This window comes from Panulirus ornatus, chromosome 58 (assembly GCF_036320965.1).
Source record: "Panulirus ornatus isolate Po-2019 chromosome 58, ASM3632096v1, whole genome shotgun sequence".
NCBI classification, from domain to species: Eukaryota; Metazoa; Arthropoda; class Malacostraca; order Decapoda; family Palinuridae; genus Panulirus; species Panulirus ornatus.
The window spans coordinates 1,439,535-1,465,493 of record NC_092281.1 but is presented as its reverse complement, the minus strand read 5'-3'; the positions used below and the strand labels follow the sequence as shown (position 1 = coordinate 1,465,493).

The 25,959-nt window shown below is 41.4% G+C and overlaps 1 protein-coding gene across 1 annotated transcript in view; it reads right to left on the bottom strand.

Annotated features, from left to right (window-relative positions):
* Positions 1-18,774, bottom strand: part of Socs16D (Suppressor of Cytokine Signaling at 16D) — a 101,843-nt gene extending 83,069 nt beyond the window's left edge. The window contains exon 1 of the mRNA XM_071695798.1: positions 18,673-18,774. The gene's annotated coding sequence lies outside the window, so the exon portion shown is untranslated. The remainder of the gene's footprint in view (positions 1-18,672) is intronic.
* Between the last annotated feature and the right edge of the window lie 7,185 nt (positions 18,775-25,959).

Here is a 25,959-nt window from a genome sequence, read left to right as displayed (position 1 = left end):
CGGAGGAGCGGAGGGGAGAAGGGCAGGAGAGGGAAGCAGCGGGGGAGCAGAGGGGAGAAGGGCAGGGGAGGGAAGCAGCGGGGGAGCAGAGGGGAGAAGGGCAGGGGAGGGAAGCAGCGGGGGAGCAGAGGGGAGAAGGGCAGGGGAGGGAAGCAGCGGAGGAGCGGAGGGGAGAAGGGCAGGGGAGGGAAGCAGCGGAGGAGCGGAGGGGAGAAGGGCAGGGGAGGGAAGCAGCGGGGGAGCAGAGGGGAGAAGGGCAGGGGAGGGAAGCAGCGGGGGAGCAGAGGGGAGAAGGGCAGGGGAGGGAAGCAGCGGAGGAGCGGAGGGGAGAAGGGCAGGGGAGGGAAGCAGCGGGGGAGCAGAGGGGGGAAGGGCAGGGGAGGGAAGCAGCGGGGGAGCAGAGGGGGGAAGGACAGGGGAGGGAAGCAGCGGGGGAGCAGAGGGGGGAAGGGCAGGGGAGGGAAGCAACGGGGGAGCAGAGGGGAGAAGGGCAGGGGAGGGAAGCAGCGGGGGAGCAGAGGGGAGAAGGGCAGGGGAGGGAAGAAGCGGAGGAGCGGTGGGGAGAAGGGCAGGGGAGGGAAGCAGCGGAGGAGCGGAGGGGAGAAGGGCAGGGGAGGGAAGCAGCGGGGGAGCAGAGGGGAGAAGGGCAGGGGAGGGAAGCAGCGGGGGAGCAGAGGGGAGAAGGGCAGGGGAGGGAAGCAGCGGGGGAGCAGAGGGGGGAAGGGCAGGGGAGGGAAGCAGCGGAGGAGCGAAGAGGAGAAGGGCAGGGGAGGGAAGCAGCGGGGGAGCAGAGGGGGGAAGGGCAGAGGAGGGAAGCAGCGGGGGAGCAGAGGGGAGAAGGGCAGGGGAGGGAAGCAGCGGGGGAGCGGAGGGGAGAAGGGCAGGGGAGGGAAGCAGCGGGGGAGCGGAGGGGAGAAGGGCAGGGGAGGGAAGCAGCGGGGGAGCAGAGGGGAGAAGGGCAGGGGAGGGAAGCAGCGGGGGAGCGGAGGGGAGAAGGGCAGGGGAGGGAAGCAGCGGGGGAGCGGAGGGGAGAAGGGCAGGGGAGGGAAGCAGCGGGGGAGCAGAGGGGAGAAGGGCAGGGGAGGGAAGCAGCGGGGGAGCGGAGGGGAGAAGGGCAGGGGAGGGAAGCAGAGTTCTGGCCTGCTGACGAAACGACCCCCCAAGGACAATCAGGCAGTTTGGGGGCCAGTTATGAAAGCCACCGACGACGAAGGAGAGGTGCGGAGGTGCAGGCGTCGCCGTGAGTGCAACGCCCTCTCTCCATTCACCCACACCTTCAGGAGTGACCCTAGAGAAAGACACGCCCACGTCACCCGGGGCGGAGGACGTGGAGAGACGACGTCTCCAGCGATGTCCTCCACGCTGGGAGGCTGTGAACACCAGCGCCTCTGCACCTACGCTGTGAACACCAGCGCCTCTGCACCTACGCTGTGAACACCAGCGCCTCTGCACCTACGCTGTGAACACCAGCGCCTCTGCACCTACGCTGTGAACACCAGCGCCTCTGCACATACGCTGAGAACACCAGCGCCTCTGCACCTACGCTGTGAACACCAGCGCCTCTGCACCTACGCTGTGAACACCAGCGCCTCTGCACCTACGCTGTGAACACCAGCGCCTCTGCACCTACGCTGTGAACACCAGCGCCTCTGCACATACGCTGAGAACACCAGCGCCTCTGCACCTACGCTGAGAACACCAGCGCCTCTGCACCTACGCTGTGAACACCAGCGCCTCTGCACCTACGCTGTGAACACCAGCGCCTCTGCACCTACGCTGTGAACACCAGCGCCTCTGCACCTACGCTGTGAACACCAGCGCCTCTGCACCTACGCTGAGAACACCAGCGCCTCTGCACCTACGCTCCCACCTAACTGCTGAGGACAGAACCCGCCCTATCTAATGCCTCTACACCTGTACCAGATGGATGACGTCAAGCCTTTCTTCCAAGAATTTAATGCCTTCCACAATAAAATGATACGAAAGACCTTGAACTTGGGACTCCACAGGGTGAGTCGCTTAGCCCCATCTAGTTCCATGGCCAAGAACATCATCAAACACCTCTCATCAAATACTTAACTCTCCTTAGCATTATCTACATGACAGCCTTCCCAGTGACGATAATTCCCTCACAGCAACGGTCCGCGTGGTAGATACTTGTGAAAGGCTTGTGCCTTCCATCCACCGAGATAACAAGCCTGGACAGACATCCTTTTTTCACAAGAAGCGAAGCCACCGGGGAATTCTCTGGCATAATGTGTCACACACTGACTCCGTAAGCACGTACTGGGTCCGCGGCTTTTATAAGTGTATACCAGCATTTGCAGCTGTTGTGTTCATAGACTAAGCCATCAGTACAGGGACAGACTCACTGCTGCAGCGCCTGCTGGAACGCTTGGGAGAAAAGAAAAACAAAGTTAGCGTATTATTTTTGCTGTTCTACAACGACAAGGATAATGCTCTGGCGGTTAGCGTTCCCACACGTGACGCATTCAAGGAGCCGCCCAGGTTCGAATGCTGGTTACCGGCAGTCGGTCCACAGTCAAGCCAGCTGTTCATCCACCCCTAGGGGGTGGTCGATAAAATGGGCACCTGGCTCAGGCCTGGATGTGGAAAGGGAGGTGTGGTTTCGATAATATGACAGCTGGAGACTGAGTGTGAACGAATGTGGCCTTTATTGTCTTTTCGTAGCGCTACCTCGCGCGCGTACGGGGGGAGGGGGTTGTCATTCCATGTGTGGCGGGGTGGCGACGAAAATGGATGAAGGCAGCAAGTATGAGTATGTGCATGTGTATATATGTATATGTCTGTGTATGTATATGTATGTATACGTTATAACATTATAAGATGTGTGTTTAGAAGTGTTTCATACATAACATTGTTTTATCCGAGGCACTTGAAGCGTAACGTAATTTTCCTTCCGTGAAATTCAAATAATTTAACACTTTTGTTATCTAACCTTAACCGTTGCTGGTCAGCCTTCGTAAACACTTCGCTAACTGTACATCTCGTTGCGTAATTCATTCACTGTTGCCCACCAGTCCTTGTAAACAGTTCCCCCCTTTGTGACGTAACTTATAAAGTTGTCTTATAATCACCGAGGCCCAGAGTCCCCGGAACTTGACCCACCCACCCAGCGGTCAATGATGAGCAGCAGCACACGCACAATACATCGGCCGATCTTTGGGAACAAATTCTAATGCCGCTGCCACGCTGAAAACTACACCCAGACTGGGAGAGGAGAGGCTGCTGGCTGGCCTGCTGAGGAAACTAATTTGTGACCGTGTAACACCATGGGCGGAGACGTCGTAACGGTCGTGGTAACACCGTGAGTTGAGACGTCGTAACGGTCGTGTAACACCGCGAGCTGAGACGTTGTAACGGTCATGTAACACCGTGAGCTAAGACGACGTAACGGTCGTGTTAACACCGTGAGTTGAGACATCGTAATTGTCGTGTTAACACCGTGAGCTGAGATATCGTAACGGTCATGTAACACCGTGAGCTGAGACGACGTAACGGTCGTGTAACACCGTGAGCTGAGACGTCGTAACGATCTTTAATAGTGCATCGTCAAGCAGGAGGGTACACGGGCCTAAGACTTCAATGTGGTATGAAGGTACCAAGCAATGTGACGCTTTCGTGTATTACCACATCTTTAAGGGACTAGTTGCAGAGTGAGACCTCTCTCTCTCTCTCTCTCTCTCTCTCTCTCTATATATATATATATATATATATATATATATATATATATATATATATATATATATATATATGGATCTGGAGAAGGCATATGACAGTTGATAGATGCTCTGTGGAAGGTATTAAGAATATATGGTGTGGGAGGTAAGTTGTTAGAAGTAGTGAAAAGTTTTTATCGAGGATGTAAGGCAAGTGTACGAGTAGGAAGAGAGGAAAGTGATTGGTTCCCAGTGAATGTCGGTTTGCGGCAGGGGTGCGTGATGTCTCCATGGTTGTTTAATTTGTTTATGGATGGGGTTGTTAGGTAGGTGAATGCAAGAATTTTGGAGAGAGGGGCAAGTACGCAGTCTGTTATGGATGAGAGAGCTTGGGAAGTGAGTCAGTTGTTCGCTCATGATACAGCGCTGGTGGCTGATTCGGATGAGAAACTGCAAAATCTGGTGACTGAGTTTGGTAAAGTGTGTGAAGAAAAAAGCTGAGAGTAAATGTGAATAAGAGCAAGGTACAGTAGGGTTGAGGGACAAGTCAATTAGGAGGTAAGTTTAAATGGAGAAAAACTGGAGGAAGTGAAGTGTTTTTAGATATCTGAGAGTGGATTTAACAGCGGATGGAACCATGGAAGCGGAAGTGAATCAAAGGGTGGAGGAGGGGGCGAAGGTTCTGGGAGCGTTGAATGTGTGGAAGTCGAGAACGTTATCTCGGAGAGCAAAAATGAGTATGTTTGAAGGAATAGTCATTCCAACAATGTTATATGGTTGCGATGCGGAGGAGGGTGGATGTGTTGGAAATGAGATGTTTGAGGACAATATGTGGTGTGAGGTGGTCTGATCGAGTAAGTAATGAAAGGGTAAGAGAAATGTGTGGTAATAAAAAGTGTGTGGTTGAGAGAGCAGAAGAGGGTGTATTGAAATAGTTTGGTCACATGGGAAGAATGAGTGAGGAAAGATTGAAAAACAGGATATATGTGTCAGAGGTGGAGGGAACGAGGAGAAGTGGGAGACCAAATTGGAGGTGGAAGGATGGAGTGAAAAACTTTGAGCGATCGGAGCCTGAACGTACTGGAGGGTGAAAGGCGTGCAAGGAATAGAGTGAATTGGAACGATGTGGTATACCGGGGTCGACGTGCTGTCAGTGGATTGAACCAGGGCATGCGAAGCGTCTAGGGTAAACCATGGAAAGTTTTGTGGGGCCTAGATGTGGAAAGGGAGCTGTGGTTTCGGTGCATTACACATGACAGCTGGAGACTGAGTGAGAACGAATGTGGCCTTAGTTGTCTTTTAATAGCGCTACCTCGCACGCGCGCGGGGGGGGGAGGGGGTTGCCATTTCATGTGTGGCTGGGTGGCGACAAAAATGGATGAAGGCAGCAAGTATGAATATATACATGTGTATATATGTATATGTCTGTGTATGTATATATATGTATACGTTGAAATGTATAGGTTATGCATATGTGCGTGTGTGGACGTGTATGTATATACATGTGTATGTGGGTGGATTGGGCCATTCTTTTCCTCTGTTTCCTTGCGCTACCTTGCTAACGCGGAAGACAGCGACAAAGTATAATAAACAAATCTTGTCATACTAAAATCTGTTTCTCGTTTGTTCTTTACTCGACATGAATCAAGTGACAACCTTAGGCATTCCCAATACGGAAGCGACAAGGACGGACGCCTGCACACCCAGCGCCTACAACCACCATTTGCAAGAAACAAAATAAAAACTGGCTCACTAAACGAGTCACGTGCAGTATTTGCGGCCTTCACCGAAACACACACACACACACACAAAAGACCAAATAAACAGTGAGGTGTGTGGACCTCAAATCACAACGTGTGCAGATGCGACAGGACTAGATCACCAGGTGGAGGAGCTGGACTGCATATGGTGGATACACTTATAAAAATGCGTCATGAATTTACGAAACAAATAAGAAACACAGATCATGTCTCGACCTCCTCGAGTTCCTAGTCCCAAATGGAGTTGTCTTAGAAGACTTCAAGCTACCACATATTCAATGGAGACAAGCAGGAAATAAAATTGTAGCGGAAGATGCTGACACTGGAAGCAGCTCGGACGAACAGCTATAAAAAAGTTATTCAGGCTACGCGAATAGGTTTCCTTCAGGTAACAAATAACAAAACCAACCAGAGGAAATAACATTCAGGACTTAATCTTCACAAACGATACGTCCTATAAGCTGATCACAACCTGACTGACAGGAAAACAAGTTTGGATGCTAAACAGCTGACTCAAAGGAGGTATTTTAAGTAATTCTTTTTAATAGTAAACTGCTAAACTATGAGGATGTGATCAATGAAATGTCTGAAACACAGTGGGGAAACAGAGGAGGAATATGTAAATGACAAGACTACTGTGGTACACTAAACATGCAACAGACATTACCTGCGAGAAGAGAGCACAAAAGCCTAAGTTCTAACGCGGAAGACGAGCACTTTAAAGGAAAAGAAAAAAAAAATGCAGATCTATAAAGAGGTCACAGCTCAACCAACAAAGAAAAAAAAACTGCCCAGAGAATTATAGGCTACAGACCATTAACCTGAAAATATCATAAGAAACATAAAAAAAAGGAAAAAGCCGTGATGAAATTAAGAAGCAACGCAAAATAGTTTTATGCAAAACGCAAATCCAGAGCCACACAAGTTGAATCGGTAATCAGCGAGCCAAAAACATTTTTAAGATAAATTACGCATTAGATTTCTTCCTGAGCAGTAATCCCACAGGTGTACACATATCAAATATCATCTCAACACACAATGTCGAGAGGGTCATTGAGAGCATGGCCATGCATGCACTCAGCCCTAGGCCCGGACCCATGAAACTCAGCCCCCATAGAGAAATGCAAGACACCTGTAGCATGTGAAATAAATATCCTCTGGAGAAAACGTCTTGATCATAGCATCAGAGTCTGAAACTGACCCAAATCGCCCCACACCCCATAGGTGTAAGCAAAGCAATCCCAAAAAAAAACCTATCGACCGATAGCAATAACGTAATCTTCCAAACAGATCCAAGAGGCGAGCTTCATGAATTTATGACACAAAACAAGCTTCATGACCCACATCATGTCACACAACATGTATTTTTGAGGGAAAAGATCTTGTCTATTATCTCCACTGCATGGCCATTATAATAGGATTATTGAAGCTCTGGAAAACAAAGCAAATGCTGGCGTGAATCACACGGACTTTGCAAAAAAGCATTTGACAAATGTGACCATGGTGTCATATCATCTACCAAAGCATTTGACAAATGTGACCAGGGTGTCATATCATCTACTCTTTCCCTGGATGTGTCTATTGTCATTTACGACAGCATTTGGTGTTATTACTCTGCTTTCTATTTCAGTAAGAAATGCTCCTGTATGTTAGTATGATGCGTGACATTTAAGCATAAGCACCAACACTTTCCCGTTTACAATCCACGATAAGAATCTTTTTTAAGGCAAAGTCCACACACGTACTTCCAGACACCAACACATTCTCAACCAAACGTAGTTAAACAAAGAAGTGTCTCTGCTGATCTTTAAAATCTTTGAATAATCGACGTTATCCCTGGCCCTGACCTCGTTAATCTTCCCGGGGTGGGAAAAATGCTGCCCACACCCAGTGCACGCAGCCTTCCAGCCACGCCAACAAGGCCTCACCCTCCACTCGAACCTCTATCCTCATTACTCTAACACACTAAGCTCGTTATACATTTGTTTTTCTTCTGGTGATAAAGTCGTAAATATTTCATAAAAAAAATGCAAAAAGATTCGACCACAAATCGCATGTAATAACACTCATTTTCCTCGGCAAACACATCAATGCAAACAGGGCTAAATGTGAAATGTCAACTAAGTCATTGCTTGAGACAACACTTCACCATCTACACTGCATACTGTCTGAACAACTCGCCATTGATAAGAAGCATTCATGTTTTCTCTCAACATTATTTCGGTGGGTACTGGCAAGCAAGTAGTTCTGGCACAAGAAAGTTGGAGTTAGTTAAGGTCCTGATGCTACAGCCAAGAGATATGAAAACAAGGAACAATGAGAGAACAGCGGTGAATGGGTATGTTGAGAGTACAGCATACTAGTACACAAGGATGTCATGTTCAACAGGCAAGTGACGTGTCTAACAGGCATTTCACAAAATGCCACTTCCTTATAACACTAAAAGCGTCACATTCGGCAACTAAGTACAATAACGCAAACCTGTCTACAGCCTTTGGCATAACAATTACCTACATACTGTCATTATACTCTTGAACAAAAAAAAGATGTCACTTTCAGCATTTGACAATGCACGCATGTACGATGCGACAGTAGCAATTACTGAGAGAAGTCGGGACCTGCAACAGCTACAAATGAATTCTGGAAATCTATTATTAGACCGTCAGCAGGAGGAGCAGGAAGGGGTGGGGGAACACCCATCTTAAACAAAGAGTCATGAACACCAACAGCGAAAAACTATTCAACACCTTCCTTTACCGGAGTTCCACACCTGTATACCGCACCAAAGTCTTACAAAAATTCATGGTATTCATCATATCAGAGGATACAACAATGACCCCCACAACGGCACACAAAACCAGTCAGTAAAGCGTATAGACGTTAACGCAATACCGGTCCAGCTCAACCCACGTGTAGCGGCGAGACAGGACACACCCAGTCGAGTATTCGTGCATCAGGTTAACCCGACCTTCCCCACACAAACATGTTCTCCTGCTCAGTAACATGAGTCCCAAATTTTCTGGACTGACTTAAAATTTTGCTCTCCTACTCCCCCAAAGTAAAGGTAGCACATTTTAGGTTACCTATGTCAATCGCTGTAATACTTGCATGTTTCTAAATAAAATAATATTCCTACAGCCATAAAGAAACTTCTACCTTACTCAACCACGATTTATTTTTTCTTATCACATCTAAGTTTCCATCACTTACAAAAATCCCCTTTACGGCTAGACCATAAAAAAAAGCATAAAAAGATATACAAGGTAAAAAAAAAAAAAGTAAACAAAATAAGTTTTAAAGGAAGTGGAAAATGTGAAGTTACAAGAAATGGGCCAGGTCGTAGCTTCTACAGTAAAAATGAGCTAAATTCCACAAATTATGGAGCAAAGGTTAAACTCATCATTCATTAAACCTAAACCTGGTTGTTCGACAATACACAATCCACCAGGTGCCAAATACCAAGAATTTATTGTAAAAGTAACTATTAAATCTTGCTTCAACAACACTGGTATCCCTGTTCCAAATACTGTATGACCATTCTAGGAGATTTCAACATTCCACACATAAAGATGCATATGGTTAAGAAACTGCAATGTGAACAAGAACCCCACTGGAAGTAGATCAAAGGAACTTACAAAAAGAAAAAGAGAACTATTTGGACTGTGTAACAAATCCTCTCTTAGTCAGGAAATAATGGAGCCAACTAGAAAAAACAAAATGAGTAAGACCAACTTTTCACATACAATGTGGGCCTGATACATAACACACACAATTTCAAATATACTGTACTATGATCACAACAAAAATAAAGGCAAGCACACATACCAAACCAATAAAGCAAAAAACTTACTAACAAGGAGGCAAACTGAGTTTCAATAATGTTAATCAAATGGCATGAAAAAATAATATGTTTGTGTCACAATGAGAATCACTTTTGAATGGCATAACACCACACCAATGATGAACTGCAAACACATAACAGGGCAAGAGATCCAGGCTTTACATGAAAAACACTTCCTATACAAGAAGGAAGACAGCTTGCAGACCTGAAAAGGCCACAGTTCACTTAGTAAAGGAAAATAAATCTGTCATATGACCAGGAAGACACAGACCATAAATTCAAAAATCATATGTGGCCCAGAAAAAAAGAAGAAATAAATAATCATCAGTGAAAGAAAAAACAAAATGTGTTTATTGTATATCAAGAATCAAAACTTCCAATGCCCCAATGAGAACAGACGACATGTATGTAAATGACAGGCAGATGAATGAGACATTAAAAAAGCAATATGAATTTGAGTTCAGTGAGGCAAAGTCAACTTACAGACAAATGACAAACCCTTCTACACAGCAAATCCCCTTTGGTACACACATCAGATCCCATCACGACATTGCAGGGCTCTAAGAGGGTTATTGAGAACATGACCTTACATTCTGTTCCTGGACCATACTCCTAAAACTGTCTTTCTAAAGAAGTGCAAAGCAACAATGCTGTGAATACTATCAGCTGTTGAAGAAAAAAAAACACCTGGACAGACATAATATGAGAATGTCTGAAACTAAATCACATTGCCCCACTCCGCTGAGGAGAAAGCAATAGCACCAACAATGTACATCAAAATTTTTAAGAATCGGAACTACTCATTGTCAGATAATTTACATACTCCAAGACAACAATGACATTGTTCCAAAGTAAAAGGATCAAATCTATCAAAGTTACAGGATCACTACAACACACTACAATAGAATTATACACCTGAAAAATAAGCTTATTTGCAGACTGCAAAAGATTTTGATAAAAGTGACCATATTGTCATATCATACAAAATATTGCAGATACAATATTCATACTTTGTCGCTGTCTCCCACATTAGCAAGGTAGCACGAGGAAACAGACAAAAGAATGGCCCAATCCACCCACATACACATGTATACATGTATATACATACACGTCCACACACGCACATGTACATACCTATACATTTCAACATATACATATATAAACATACACAGACATATACATATACACACATGTACATAATTCATACTTGCTGCCTTTATTCATTCCCGTCGTCACCCCACCACACATGAAATGACAACCCCCTCCCCCCGCATGCGCGTGAGGTAGCGCTAGGAAAAGACAACAAAAGCCACATTCGTTCACACTCATTCTCTAGCTGTCAAGTATAATGCACCGAAACCACATACAAATAAGTGGAAAAACTGGAAGATGTATATAAAACTTCTTGACTTACAGATCAAAACTTAATGCAAATCAGGCTATTCCTAATTCCTCTTAAGGTAAAACAATCAGTCCCCAAGGAAAGCTTGTCTATGACCCCAAAAAAGTTTGCCCCTTTGACTGCTCTTACACTGACTTACACTGCTCCACTCCACTAAAGAAAAAACAAGGCACTCTCAAAAAATTACCAAACAATAGTAATTCTGCCAAATTCTTGACAGAATCCTAAAGATGCAAACTAACTGACTGCATGGAATTTAATGATCTATGTAACCATTAAACTTCAGTGAACACATCACAGTAAGCGCTTCTTCCAAAAAAAATGGTCAACTGGGTCTTAAGACCCTTCAAAGCAAGAGGAAAAACCAATGATGACAAATTTCAAAACACCAATACTCTTCCAAACACAAAATCACTGTGTAATAATATCTTTCAGAGCAGGGAAATTGTAGATTTAGAAAGTTTGCAAAAACATATGTGGTAATTACACAGATCTGGGGGCTAAAGACTCTAAAAGCTAGGTCAATCAATCACCCACCTCAGCAGTTTGAACACATCCCTAAATAAGGGAGTTAGAAGTACTCTGAAGAGAAATAGAGTACATTTAAAAGTAATATGACAGGCAGTGTGCATAGTGTGTGGTCTACAAAGTGGATGTGAGTGGGTTTGTCAAATCACATGGATGTAATATGTTGGGAGAATACTTTTCTGTAGGAAGTATAAGACTAGACAGAGGAATCAATAAATATAAAGCATAAGAGTGGAAATACTGAGAAATGAAAGGGTGAAACCTGTACAGGGTCAGGAAAGAAAGCTACACCATATGAAGATTTAAGAAAGCTGGATTGGGAAATACAAGTTTGGAATACATTAATTCCATAACAAAAACAGTGGATGATGAAAACTGTACTAAATAAAACCCCAAATAAGAGAGTTTAGAAGAAGGTATACAAAACAAAACAGAAGGTAAATGAGGATTTCAGAAGGAAAAAACCATAAGAAATATAAGGGTGTTTCATAGAAAACCTGTGTTCCTGCAGTGCAGCAGTAATAGGAGTGAAACAAGAAAGGAAATATTGTTTGGAAAATATCAAAAACATTTGTAGTGTATTAAGTCTCATGGCCAAAGAAGTTTTCTTCAAGCTATGAGCCAGGTTATGTTGCGGGTTAAACGTTTTCACATGGGGTCTCCCTCATGCAAAATCCAAACAGTTTTGGACTTCATGCCATCCACTTCTTAAAATGCTGGAATACAAGTTTTAAAGTCTCATTTGTGTGTGATTTAGACTCAAGTTATAACAAAGGAAAGTTTGGAGGTCACAGTGTATCTCCCGATGACAGACAGACAACAAAGAGACAAAGCATTCCCTAAAAAAACAAATCAAATTAGAGTTATAGGTCTTGGGCCATTTAATTTTTTTGATGCTTAGAAACAACTGTATTACATTTCATGGCCAATCACGGAGTTTACTTCAAGTTATGTGGTAGGTTATCTTACGTTAAACACCTTTTCTATCGCACAATTCAAGCAATATTTAAATCAGAATCACAGGTCTAAACATTTCGACCAGTCAACCATCTTCCTCATAAGATACTGATTCCAGCATTTGGTGGGACCATATTCCCCAGCAAGTGATGGTCACCTGGTCGGACGCCTTGGTGTGTCACTTTCTGATTGGATCGCTTGTCCTGCTGCCTCCACCAGTTCACAGCTATCTCTGCGGCCTGACGTGAACAGCAGATGAAGCCAGACCTTGTGTTAACATTGTTCTTAATCCTTTCCTCTAGGTAAGCTTACACACTATCACTAAACGGTCGATGCTAAGGCAACTAAAGGCAAGTGACAAACCCTTTAGTGATAGTGTGAAAGCTTACATAGAGGAAAGGATTAAGAATGTTAACACAAGGTCTGGGTTCATCTTCTGGTCACATCAAGCAGTGGATAACACTGTGAATGGGTGAAGGCAGCAAGACAAGCAATCCAATTAAAAAGCAACATCCCAAGGCATGCAACCGGGTGACCATCACTTGACAGGGAACAAGGTTCCACCGAATGCTGGAATCAGCATCTCCTGAGGAAGACCGTTGAACAGTCAAAACATTAAGGTATGTTTCAGTTCTAACCCGTTTGTTTCCATACCACCCTGTTTTGCACATATCTCATTATTTATATGCAAATATTCCAAAATCCGAAAAAAATCCAAAATCTAAAACACTTCTGGTCCCAGGCATTTTGGATAAAGGATACTCAACCTGTACTAATAATAACAATTAAAGTTATCAATTATTCAGTACAAGTTTACTTGGCTGGAGCCCAATAAATTCATATCGAACCTTACCTTGGTTAAATTCAGTTCAAAACTAGAGGAAAGTTACCAAACTTACCCCATACTAGGTAAGATTACATTAGATCAAAACACAACAAAACCTTACAAAAATTCACTTCCAAACTTAATCTTCTATACAAGTTATAAAAAAGTTCACTTCTTATCCTCCAGATACAAAACAAAACTATTCACCAGATAATTGGGATAACAGCAGATAACTGATTATGTGCATCTTTTTATCTTTTATTGAAACACTAAAAGGATGCTCATCTGAACCATGAAAAAGCTTGTATTCCCTACTCTATACACAAAATTGGTGCTACTGGACTTTCTATGTATGAGGTTGCACTTCAGGTGAAAAGTCACCTCTGGCGAGGCCATACTGTCGGAAGTACAGTTCTGTCACAGAACTTTTCTCTCCAAAGGAATACATAATTTCCCTGCAATTGGGAGTAAGGTAGAATTGAAGATGCAAGAGATCATTCTAAATACTAATTAACATCATTAATGACACTCAAATGATAATACTGTCTATTCTTTTACCAAACTTGACTCAACAGCTAACTTCTCCCTCTACAAGTGTCAGGCAAATAAAGGATGATCAAAAAATATATCCATGATTCTTGCTTTCTGTAGACCTAGTATAAAATTATACTTCATTAACAAATGAAAAAGTTCACAAGAAAAATTTTTTCACTTTCTTAAACCTCTACACAATTATACACATGACCAAATGAAAACATTAACTTTCTGCACCAACTCAATACAGCAAGGTTTCAAGTTACGATGTTCTAAGTTGCAGGACTACAGACTTGTAACACTAGAATTAGCATACTTTGCATCACCTTTTGACAATGAGCTTCATCTTCTGATAAATTGGAAAAAGTACACTACGTATAATTTGTCAAAAATAATACATCTTGTGATAATTGAGTGCACTACCATAACTTTAGGTATTTGGGTACTTATCATGCAAATCTTACTTATGTCAAGACAAACACCATTCGATTTGTATACCAAAATCTCAAAAAACACAATTTTTTCACCACCACCCTGCTATCTATGACATTCAAAGTAAACATTTCAATACAGCTAGATGTCCACCAGTTACCTGGTGTAGTCTTTAAAGGCCTTCACCATCACAGTCCGGGCTGGGTCCAACAGATTTGGTCATTGGTGACCAAGCTACTTCAATTCTTAATGCTTTAGTTGAAATATACCAGCAGTATGGTTTTAATTTCCTTTGCACACTGAAGCGTTCACTACCTCAAACTAATTCTGCAGAAAACCATATGATGAGAGAAAACATATTTCCCTAATACATTTCACCAAAAACATTAAAAATTATTGTAAATCTTGGCTGGAAGGTAAAATCTAGTGGTGTTTGTGGATTTTAACAATATACAGAAATGTGAGCAATGCTTGGGAAAAGTAGCAGCCACCAGTGGTACAAAGTGAACATTCACAATACACAATCTGAAGCATATAAAACTAACGATAATATGAACAATATATTTCTACCATAGTTCCGCTACACACTGAAATTAGCTTTGTACATTAAGTAATTATGTTCTGTAAAGGTGGTTTAGTATTTAAATCTATACATCTATGTTGATAATCTGACGATCACGCTAGTCTGTGATAATCTTATGAAGGGTTAATCATGATTCAGTGGAAGTTCTGAACGTTCACTGAACATTCAGAGACAATGCACCTCATCAGGTGTAAACAATTTTATCTCACTATATCTCTGCTGACCGTTCCCTTTGGGAAACCCCATCAAGGGGGTGGCTACTGCAAGAGAATCTCCACATATCCCGGTCCTTACATGCCTCCCTTGCATACACCAACATCTGCATTCTTCCACTGTTTCTCTCCCCCAGTACTCTTTCACACTATTTCCCCCAGTCATGGTGATCTTTCTCTAACAGTAACCCTTTAATAGTTCTATCATACACTCTCCTTGTAAAGTACCCATCTCATATTCTTTCCACATGCCCAAAACCACTTCAAAGGATTACATTTCTCCTTCTCTAGCACTCCACAATTCACTCCCTGCCATATCCAGTCTCTTATACACTCTCTCATTTCTTTATTCATTCAATCTAGTCACACCACATGCTCCTCTCAAATACCTCATTTCCTTAACCTGGATTCTCTATCTCAGTGAAGCATTCCATGTCCATGTTTCAGCTGCATAGGTCAGAGTCGGGAGAACTATGCTGTTACTTAATCCTTTCTTCATTTCCATACTTATACCTCTAATCTTCACTATTCTATGAAGGGGCCTAATGATTCTCCTATCCTGTACTGCTCTCTCCCATACTTCTCCTTTATCACTAAACTTACCCAAGACAGCTCCCAAATACTTTAATTGTCACCCTTCTAGTTTTTCTCCCCCCATATTTATGACAGTTTAGTACACTTACTTTTCTCGCTCTATAAAGCTTTGCAAAATCCAGGCTTTCACTATGTTTCCTTTCAAGCACCTTTACTTTACTTTTATTCACATTATCTCTAATCGCCTACACTTACATACATCATGAAACACAAAACTTTCTACAACTCCACTCTCAACAACACAGTATCATTCACACAGGAATGCCACTTGCCACCTTACCTTACCACCACACTCCATCTCTGAACCCCTCTTCTCTAGATTTGCTTTAATCTCTTATCATTGCATCCATATATAAGTTAAAAAGCCATAGTGACATCACATAGCCCTACCTCACACCCAAATGTAAACCAAGTTTTAGCTCAACTCTCCATCCATTCTTACACATACATCCATCAGATGTTCCCTTACCCTATACACCCTTAACACATCCTACAAAGCATTCCAATCGACTCTGCTTAGTATTTAGAGAGCAGAATCAAAGTTGCAGAGTGTGATTTGGATGATCATCGATATTCTCTTCTGTGATGATAAATGAGGCAACATTGGTAAAGGTTATGAATATCAGGGAAAATGATGGAGTAACTTAAATATCGAAGAAGCATAAGAAAAAAATCAACAAAACCAATAAAAACCTCACCTAACCTCCACTAGCATCTGCCAGTTATCTTACTTCTTCTATCACAGGAAAAATGTGACCTACTGTCAATTTACAACCTATCATTTGGCACTGCTTACATTCATGTGGGAATGAACATATTCCCTCACATTTGACCATGTGCTATCTCACACCAGAGAGCACATTTTAACTATTTGTCAAATCTAAATTACTTACAAAAACCTCAGCTATTACGTTAAATCTCACTATTAAAGTCAATTATATCATCTGCTGCATGGCATCAAATGATCAAGCACCTATGCAACAGAATCAGGTAATGTCTACAAGAATGTAAACAATATGTAAAGTAGGGCTAGTGCGGGAAATGGTGAATGGTTTAAGGGAAAGAAAAATATATATATATATATATATATATCATCCCTGGGGATAGGGGAGAAAGAATACTTCCCACGTATTCCCTGCGTGTCGTAGAAGGCGACTAAAAGGGGAGGGAGCGGGGGGCTGGAAATCCTCCCCTCTCGTTTTTTTTTTATTTTCCAAAAGAAGGAACAGAGAACGAGGCCAGGTGAGGACATTCCCTCAGAGGCCCAGTCCTCTGTTCTTAACGCTACCTTGCTAACGCGGGAGATGGCGAATAGTATGAAAGAAAGAAAGAAAAAGGGCTTTGCCCATGCAGCACTAAAAGTTTTGGGTAATGAACGATTTTGTTTTGCAATGAGAGCATAGTGTACAGCAAAAAGACAAAGACAGGCAGTGTGATTTTGAACATCATTATATTTTACTTATCTATAAAAAAAAAAAGTATAAAAAAAATTATCAGGTGAGGGGCTATGAAAATCACAGAAAATGAGGAATTAATGTAAAAGTAGGCAATTTACCATAAATTTCAATACTGATGTCAAAATATACTCATGTATACTAGATGATGTCACATACAGAAGCATGGTATGCAATGGTATCTATTCATATCCACAGAAATATAAAAAATGCCCAGCAATGGCTTCCATTATGCAACCATAATGTATACATCAATATTAGGATAAAAAATATTTTGGTTGCCTGAGGAACTTAAGTACGATTCTTGTAGGTTTTGTTGATTTCTTACATGCGTTTCACCAACTTTTACTAAATCAACCTCACTTCAAACTTGACTCTCATAATCCTCACCACTACACCTTATTCAATATCAATGAATAATATATTGAGCTTAAAATCAAGTAGTGGCACCTTTTTCTGCTCCTAATATACTGCACTACTATTGCAAAGGTATTAGCGTTGCATGACTTAAGTCCATACACTAATTTTCAAATAACAATACAAATAAGGTAATTACCAGCTGCTTAGGAAATTGGTATGATTTTTATAATTATTCTTTTATAAACACTTCACCTATGTTTACATCATTCAACCTTATATTTCCCCTCCTTCTGTACCTAACATTGCTGAATAAAACATGGTATCCTAAGTCTTAACCCTAAATTCAACCTCTAAACACTATACAAATTTACAGATGAAAATCACTTGATATGCAAAGCTGGCTTTGATCATTACACTGTTAGCTTACCCATATCTTTTAAAAGACGAAATGATACTAAAACTTAGTTGTTATATTAAACAAAGTTTTTCTTCATTGGTTGCACTGAGTACTAGTTGTATTTCACCAAGTTTTACATTAGCTCCATATCTTTTCTTTTCAAAATCCTCACCAAATAATAAGAAACAGGGTCTCCCAAATGTGTTTTTCCCACAATTCTCACTGTATTTGTCATTTAAAATAAGAGTACACATATTCCAAAGTTAGTTCTCTTGCTGAGCTACAATGACAAATCATTTACAACACAACCATTGCAAAACAATACCATCCACATTCCAAAGGTTATAAAGTCGTGTAGGGCTAAACAGATACCCTATCATATTTATATTGGCACAAGTCTAATTCAGCTCTGCATTTCTACTAACTTTGAATACAATGATTTAAATTAGGTTTCTGCAGCTTAAAGGCCCCACTCCAGACAGTAGCAAGACTATGGACTCAACTGTAATAAGAAGATCCTTAATGAGGTTGTGGTTCGTTCTAACCACTGATAACGAAACAGCCTCAACGAAGGTCACATCTCACGGTGTAACTACTTGGGCAGAGTCCGGTAACACCATTTCTATTCTATACACAAAGTAACTGAAAATCTAAAGCTGAGGTTCATTCAGAGTTCAAATGAACCTAAACTTATCACCTCTGAACCAGATTTCTAAAAGTGAAATGACTTAGCTTTCTCGTATACCAGGAAAGCCATATGTACATAGCATACAATAAAAGCACTATTATAAATTTTTTCTTGATACCAAATCAATTAATTTTTAGTAAAGAGAGTTCATCAATGTTCCCTCGTCATAAGTTACCCAGAGATAAGATAGGGGAAAAAGGCGGATTTACAATATAGCTGCCTGACTAAATGTTTACCAGTGATGTAAATAAACTGTCAACTGCCCTGCCCTGCCCTCCAGAGACACATCGAGCCAAAGTCGCGAGAAAACACCTTATTACTGCACCTACCTCCTCCTCCTGGTCATATACATTCACATAATTTGCACTTCCAATAATAACTCCATATTTTTCATTCACAAGCCGCTGTAAAACCAGCTACTTACCGCACTTTCACAAATATAGGATACTACACTAAAAATCCAAAACAACAAAGTAGTATTTGGTAGAAACTAAGTAAAGGAGATTCCTGTGAACTGTCTTCCCATTGGTAGAAAATTCCGACTGTATGTCGGATTGACCAATCAGAGCGCACCTATACTTGTAACTTCTACCAGATGCTCTCTGGTGAACAGTTGATGTATGAGTTGCGCAGCTAAATGTATTTGCAATTAAACTCCAAGGATAACATCTTTTCTCTTAGATTAAAGTCATGTTAGATGTAATACTAAAGCTTTACTTTTGTTTTATGCTAAACAGAACGAATCGAGTTAATAACTTGATTATCGTAGGAAAGATTCTTTCTACGACCTCTCACTATCTATTGTGTAGATAGTTAATATTTGACAGATAAGAGAATATTTTTTTCTTTCTCTAAAACTATTTTGAGGGAATACGATGTTCCGTGCAAGAATAACCATGAATATGGAGAAGATATTTAGTATTTTGGGCAAGAGGTTAACTTGCCTTGGATTATTAATTTTTCATCATGTACTCTGATGGGTATATTGTGCCCCAGGCAAAGACAACACATAATGTAGAACAATTATGAATGATTATCAATGAAATTTCAGTTTTACATGATCTTAGTCTACTCATATGTATTTTAGGTCCAGTATGTAATCACAGATATTTACGCGCCATACCAGCACATCACAGTCGGCAAATCGCCATTTAAACCCGTTTCTTCCCAAAATAACCGGTTTTTGTCAGTTATTTATAACAAACACATATTCCATTATCAACCTTGCCAATGGGTTTGGTCGATGAATATAAAAAAAAAAGTTCCATTACCTTTTCGTGGATATATGTAACTGTAGCAGCCATAGCCTCCATATCTTACGTGTAGGTACATTACACTTTTATTCAACGGAATTTAGAAACAATGGACACTGTCCACCAGTCCCAGAAAAGTAGTGTGGATTAAAATAGATTTTTTCCATCATTCGACGAAAAGCCGCTTGGCGGCGCCATTCTCAAATGGCGTTGACAACAATGTGTTTTCTTCCGCGCATGTTTTCCTGTGATGGCAGTGTTTGTTCTATTATCATTAGCATATAAGGTGAACAGAACTAAGCAGCTATGGCCCCTAGAGGTACTGGAGTGAAAAGAATGCGAGTGGAATTTAGTGTTGCGCCAGAACTAAAGTTAATTGAGAAGTCTGGTGTCCATGTGTGAGGATTTGGGGTAGAGAAAGTCACTTCTTAAGAACAATTAAAAACTGTAATGGATTTCCATTGAGGTTTAGTGTCCATGCCTCAACCAGTTGGCTCATCATCTCTAGGTAGACATATGAAAACGCCGAGAATTGGCACAGCCCAAACCTCTGCCACGAGGATCGCTGTTCCTCACCATATTCCATTACTAATTGGCAATAAAGATAATTCGGGGTCACTGCTATCAATCACTACAACATAATTAAATCTTCCATTTACTGTAAGTAAAGATACTCTTAATTCTTTAAAATAATTTACCATATTCATTATGTCAATTTCCTAGCCTTAAAGTATGGTCATTGCTGTACTGTGTGTAAAGCATTTTTCTGTCGAAATTATTATAATGAATTAACCTAATTTAATGGATAATTAGCATTAAATGACACGCCATTACTCCACGTCTGCGAAATCGAGGTTATGCTGAGTTTAAGGCCAGACCATAGGCCGCCCCAGACCTGTACATTGTACACTAACCCCATCCCATTTATTCAAAATAGGCAGCCTAATTATAATGAAAGACCCGTAGGATCCAAGGCTGGGTCCAAGGGTACCATAATCTGGCCTTAAAGGCTAACAAAGGCCACTTTTTTTTCAAGGGTCCAATTGACTTCAAGCTTCATGTAGCTTGTTGATAACGCTGGAAGAAAATGCTCTGGGGTACACTTGCTCAGAGCAAGGGTGCTGTGTAAGGAGACTTCTCATCTTAGCCCTTATTTATTATTTATATGGGTCGTTCATTCTCAGAGGTAAGTTATTATATATTACATATTAATGTGACTATATATTATATATTAATGCGACTACATAGAACGGCTGATAACATGAGTGTAGTTTAATTCGCTATTGTAAACAATATGATCGTAAAGTTATTATCAATATTATTATTATCATTATCACTATTATTGTTATTATCATTATCATTATCAATCACTATTACTATTATTATTATTATCATTATTGTTTATTTCATATTGCTTGGCTCAAGGGAGGGTGAAGATTTGCCCGTTTCCAAAGTGTGCGATACGCTTCTGTATATAACACAGCAAAGACTATATATATATATATATATATATATATACATATATATATATATATATATATATATATATATATATATATATATATATATATATATATATATACTATTTGCCATCTCCCGCATTAGCGAGGTAGGGTTAAGAACAGAGGACTGAGGCTTTGAGGGAAACCCTCACTTGGCCCCTTTCTTTCTTCCTTCTTTTGGAAAATTAAAAACGAGAGGGGAGGATTTCCAGCCCCCCGCTCCCTCTCCTTTTAGTCGCCTTCTACGACACGCAGGGAATTCGTGGGAAGTATTCTTTCTTCCTTATCCCCAAGGAGATATATATATATATATATATATATATATATATATATATATATATATATATATATATACATATATATATATATATATATATATATTTTTGTCGCTGTCTCCCGCGTTTGCGAGGTAGCGCAAGGAAACAGACGAAAGAAATGGCCCAACCCACCCCCATACACATGTATATACATACGTCCACACACGCAAATATACATACCTACACAGCTTTCCATGGTTTACCCCAGACGCTTCACATGCCCTGATTCAATCCACTGACAGCACATCAACCCCGGTATACCACATCGCTCCAATTCACTCTATTCCTTGCCCTCCTTTCACCCTCCTGCATGTTCAGGCCCCGATCACACAAAATCTTTTTCACTCCATCTTTGAGAACACAGAGAGAGGGTGACCACATTTTGGTTAAAGAGGGATTACGATATCAGGAAAGTTGATAAGATAGAACGCTTTTGATTCCAGTCTATCTAAAAAGATAGATGGAAAAAAGACATCAAATATGCAAGTAATTCTCACTACTGAGGACAATATGTTCTCTGTAGATGTTAGTTTAGATTTGGTTAGGTTAAAGTACATACCTAACTTAATGTAACCAAATCTAACCTGTTAAGTTAGATATGCTTAGGTTAGGGTACAAACTTAACGAAATGTAACCAAATGTGACTTAACATGTTAGATTTGGTTAGGTTCGGGTACGAAACTAACTTACTGTAACCTAATGTAACGAGCTGTAAAATGTTGCTGGGGATGGGTTGGGGGTGTATCCTATGCTGAACATTGTTACTGCTTAGTTGTAGTTGTAGCGTTTTGAAATATAATAACGGGAAAGGAACGAACAAATTCTGGTTTTGCACTTTTTGATTTAACCACATATGTGTTTTCGTACTCCGAATTAAGAGAAAAAAAGATGGGTTTATTACAAAGAAGAGAAGGAGACTGGAAGTGAAGAGGGGAGGGGAAGTGAGCTGTAGAATGTAGAGCAGAAGAGGGAGCACTGCCACAGTTAGAAGAAAGATCATTTATGCAGAACAGAAGGATAAAAAGCGAGGGAAAAAAGGCGACAGAACAGAAGCATGACAGAGCATATCTTGATAGGAGATAGGAAGAAATCGCTCTATCTACGACTGGTGATGAAACGACCAGATAGGAATGGCAGAAATTTGTGATGAACAATACTCGATCATAGTGGGAGACTTAAGCATACCTGTATCTAAGTGGGGAAAATACCTTACCAGTGGCAAGGGACTAGGCTCATATTTGCTTGATAGTGCCCTACCACAATTAATTGGGAAACCTATTCACGATGAGGACATATTAGATTTAGTTCTAGCTACAAATGGTGATCTCGTTCATAAAGTTGAATTGGGAGAAAAGTTTGGTACAAGCGATCACCAGCAAACCACTACTGAGGTAAATTTCAACATACCCTCTAATGCTGGTCCACACGAAAGTCGCGAAAAAAAAAAGGGCCAGATTATAGCCTTGCGCATTTATGTAGTCTTCGCATTGCTCTTAACAGGCAAACCTGGGATGACATCGTTAATGGAAACGATATGGACGTAGACTGGGAAAGATTAAGTAACATTTTCAAAGTAGTAGAAGGAGCATACGTGGCAGAAGTGGTGGAATGGTGACATAAAGAAGTGTTCCTTGTCTAAGAAAAAAGCACATGATAAACTCAACGACTAACTCTGTCTTGTTGGTCAACGTCATTATGATGCGTATATTGCTGAAAATGGAAAATGAAATGCTATAGAATTTTATAGTTATGTTGAAAGTGAAAGAGCCATGAATGCAATCAGTTGGGCCATTAATTACACAAGATAGTTTTGCCACTAAACTTCATGTTGGGTTAGGCTAAGCACAGTTGGAACCAACGGAGAGATTCTTTCACTTATACTTTAGACGGAGAAATAAGTGTTGGACTGGTTACTATATGTTCCACCACCGTCCTTGCTGAGGCTGTGAGATCCAGGTTGGGTCAGCCTAAGTACACACGGAACACCCAAGGGGTTGTGTGTCATTTTAGTGTATGTAGGGTCATGAGTAGCCTAGAGCAATCTTACCCTTAGAAAATAACAGCAAATATTCATCACTACTAAGTTTCCATGGGTAATTTGCACAGATAATTGGACAAAAAAGTTCTTTTCATTTAAACTATTCGCCATTTCCCGCATTAGCGAGGTAGCGTTAAGAACAGAGGACTGGGCCTTTTTTGGAATATCCTCACCTGGCCCCCTCTGTTCCTTCTTTTGGAAAATAAAAAAAAAAAAAAACGAGAGGGGAGGATTTCCAGCCCCCCGCTCCCTCCCCTTTTAGTCGCCTTCTACGACACGCAGGGAATACGTGGGAATTATTCTTAATCCCCTATCCCCAGGGATAACAAAAAAGTTAGGATGCTAATAAGAAACGGCAGGTGAGTGAGAGGCAGTAGGTGAAGAAGACTATGCATGTGAGTAAGAGGCAGTAGTAGGTGAACAAGATCTTAGTGTCCTTACACCATAGAAAGCCAGTTATGTCATCACACAAGACCCAAGTCCCATGCCACCATTCCCCCGTATCATGATGACCAATGTAATACGTCTGGGCTTATTGGGGCAATAAATAACCGTGAGAATCCTTACCCATAACAGTACATTCACCACGAGTTTGTCATGTAAGCCCACCACTCACGCTGTCAGTGATGAACATCCATATTATCATTATCATTATTATTATGTGAGAAGGAGATGGAATGAGTATTTTGAAGGTTTGTTGAATGTGTCTGATGACAGAGTGGCAGATATAGGGTGTTTGGGTCGAGGTGGTGTGCAAAGTGAGAGGGTTAGGGAAAATGATTTGGTAAACAGAGAAGAGGTAGTAAAAGCTTTGCGGAAGATGAAAGCCGGCAAGGCAGCAGGATTGGATGGTATTGCAGTGGAATTTATTAAAAAAGGGGGTGACTGTATTGTTGACTGGTTGGTAAGGTTATTTAATGTATGTATGACTCATGGTGAGGTGCCTGAGGATTGGCGGAATGCGTGCATAGTGCCATTGTACAAAGGCAAAGGGGATAAGAGTGAGTGCTCAAATTACAGAGGTATAAGTTTGTTGAGTATTCCTGGTAAATTATATGGGAGGGTATTGATTGAGAGGGTGAAGGCATGTACAGAGCATCAGATTGGGGAAGAGCAGTGCGGTTTCAGAAGTGGTAGAGGATGTGTGGATCAGGTGTTTGCTTTGAAGAATGTATGTGAGAAATACTTAGAAAAGCAAATGGATTTGTATGTAGCATTTATGGATCTGGAGAAGGCATATGATAGAGTTGATAGAGATGCTCTGTGGAAGGTATTAAGAATATATGGTGTGGGAGGCAAGTTGTTAGAAGCAGTGAAAAGTTTTTATCGAGGATGTAAGGCATGTGTACGTGTAGGAAGAGAGGAAAGTGATTGGTTCTCAGTGAATGTAGGTTTGCGGCAGGGGTGTGTGATGTCTCCATGGTTGTTTAATTTGTTTATGGATGGGGTTGTTAGGGAGGTAAATGCAAGAGTCCTGGAAAGAGGGGCAAGTATGAAGTCTGTGGGGGATGAGAGAGCTTGGGAAGTGAGTCAGTTGTTGTTCGCTGATGATACAGCGCTGGTGGCTGATTCATGTGAGAAACTGCAGAAGCTGGTGACTGAGTTTGGTAAAGTGTGTGGAAGAAGAAAGTTAAGAGTAAATGTGAATAAGAGCAAGGTTATTAGGTACAGTAGGGTTGAGGGTCAAGTCAATTGGGAGGTGAGTTTGAATGGAGAAAAACTGGAGGAAGTGAAGTGTTTTAGATATCTGGGAGTGGATCTGTCAGCGGATGGAACCATGGAAGCGGAAGTGGATCATAGGGTGGGGGAGGGGGCGAAAATTTTGGGAGCCTTGAAAAATGTGTGGAAGTCGAGAACATTATCTCGGAAAGCAAAAATGGGTATGTTTGAAGGAATAGTGGTTCCAACAATGCTGTATGGTTGCGAGGCGTGGGCTATGGGTAGAGTTGTGCGCAGGAGGATGGATGTGCTGGAAATGAGATGTTTGAGGACAATGTGTGGTGTGAGGTGGTTTGATCGAGTAAGTAACGTAAGGGTAAGAGAGATGTGTGGAAATAAAAAGAGCGTGGTTGAGAGAGCAGAAGAGGGTGTTTTGAAATGGTTTGGGCACATGGAGAGAATGAGTGAGGAAAGATTGACCAAGAGGATATATGTGTCGGAGGTGGAGGGAACGAGGAGAAGAGGGAGACCAAATTGGAGGTGGAAAGATGGAGTGAAAAAGATTTTGTGTGATCGGGGCCTGAACATGCAGGAGGGTGAAAGGAGGGCAAGGAATAGAGTGAATTGGAGCGATGTGGTATACAGGGGTTGACGTGCTGTCAGTGGATTGAATCAAGGCATGTGAAGCGTCTGGGGTAAACCATGGAAAGCTGTGTAGGTATGTATATTTGCGTGTGTGGACGTGTGTATGTACATGTGTATGGGGGGGGGGGGTTGGGCCATTTCTTTCGTCTGTTTCCTTGCGCTACCTCGCAAACGCGGGAGACAGCGACAAAGTATAAAAAAAAAAAAAAAAAAATTATTATTATTATTATTATTATCATTATTATTATTATTATTATCATTGTTATCATTATTATCATTATTATTATCATTATCATT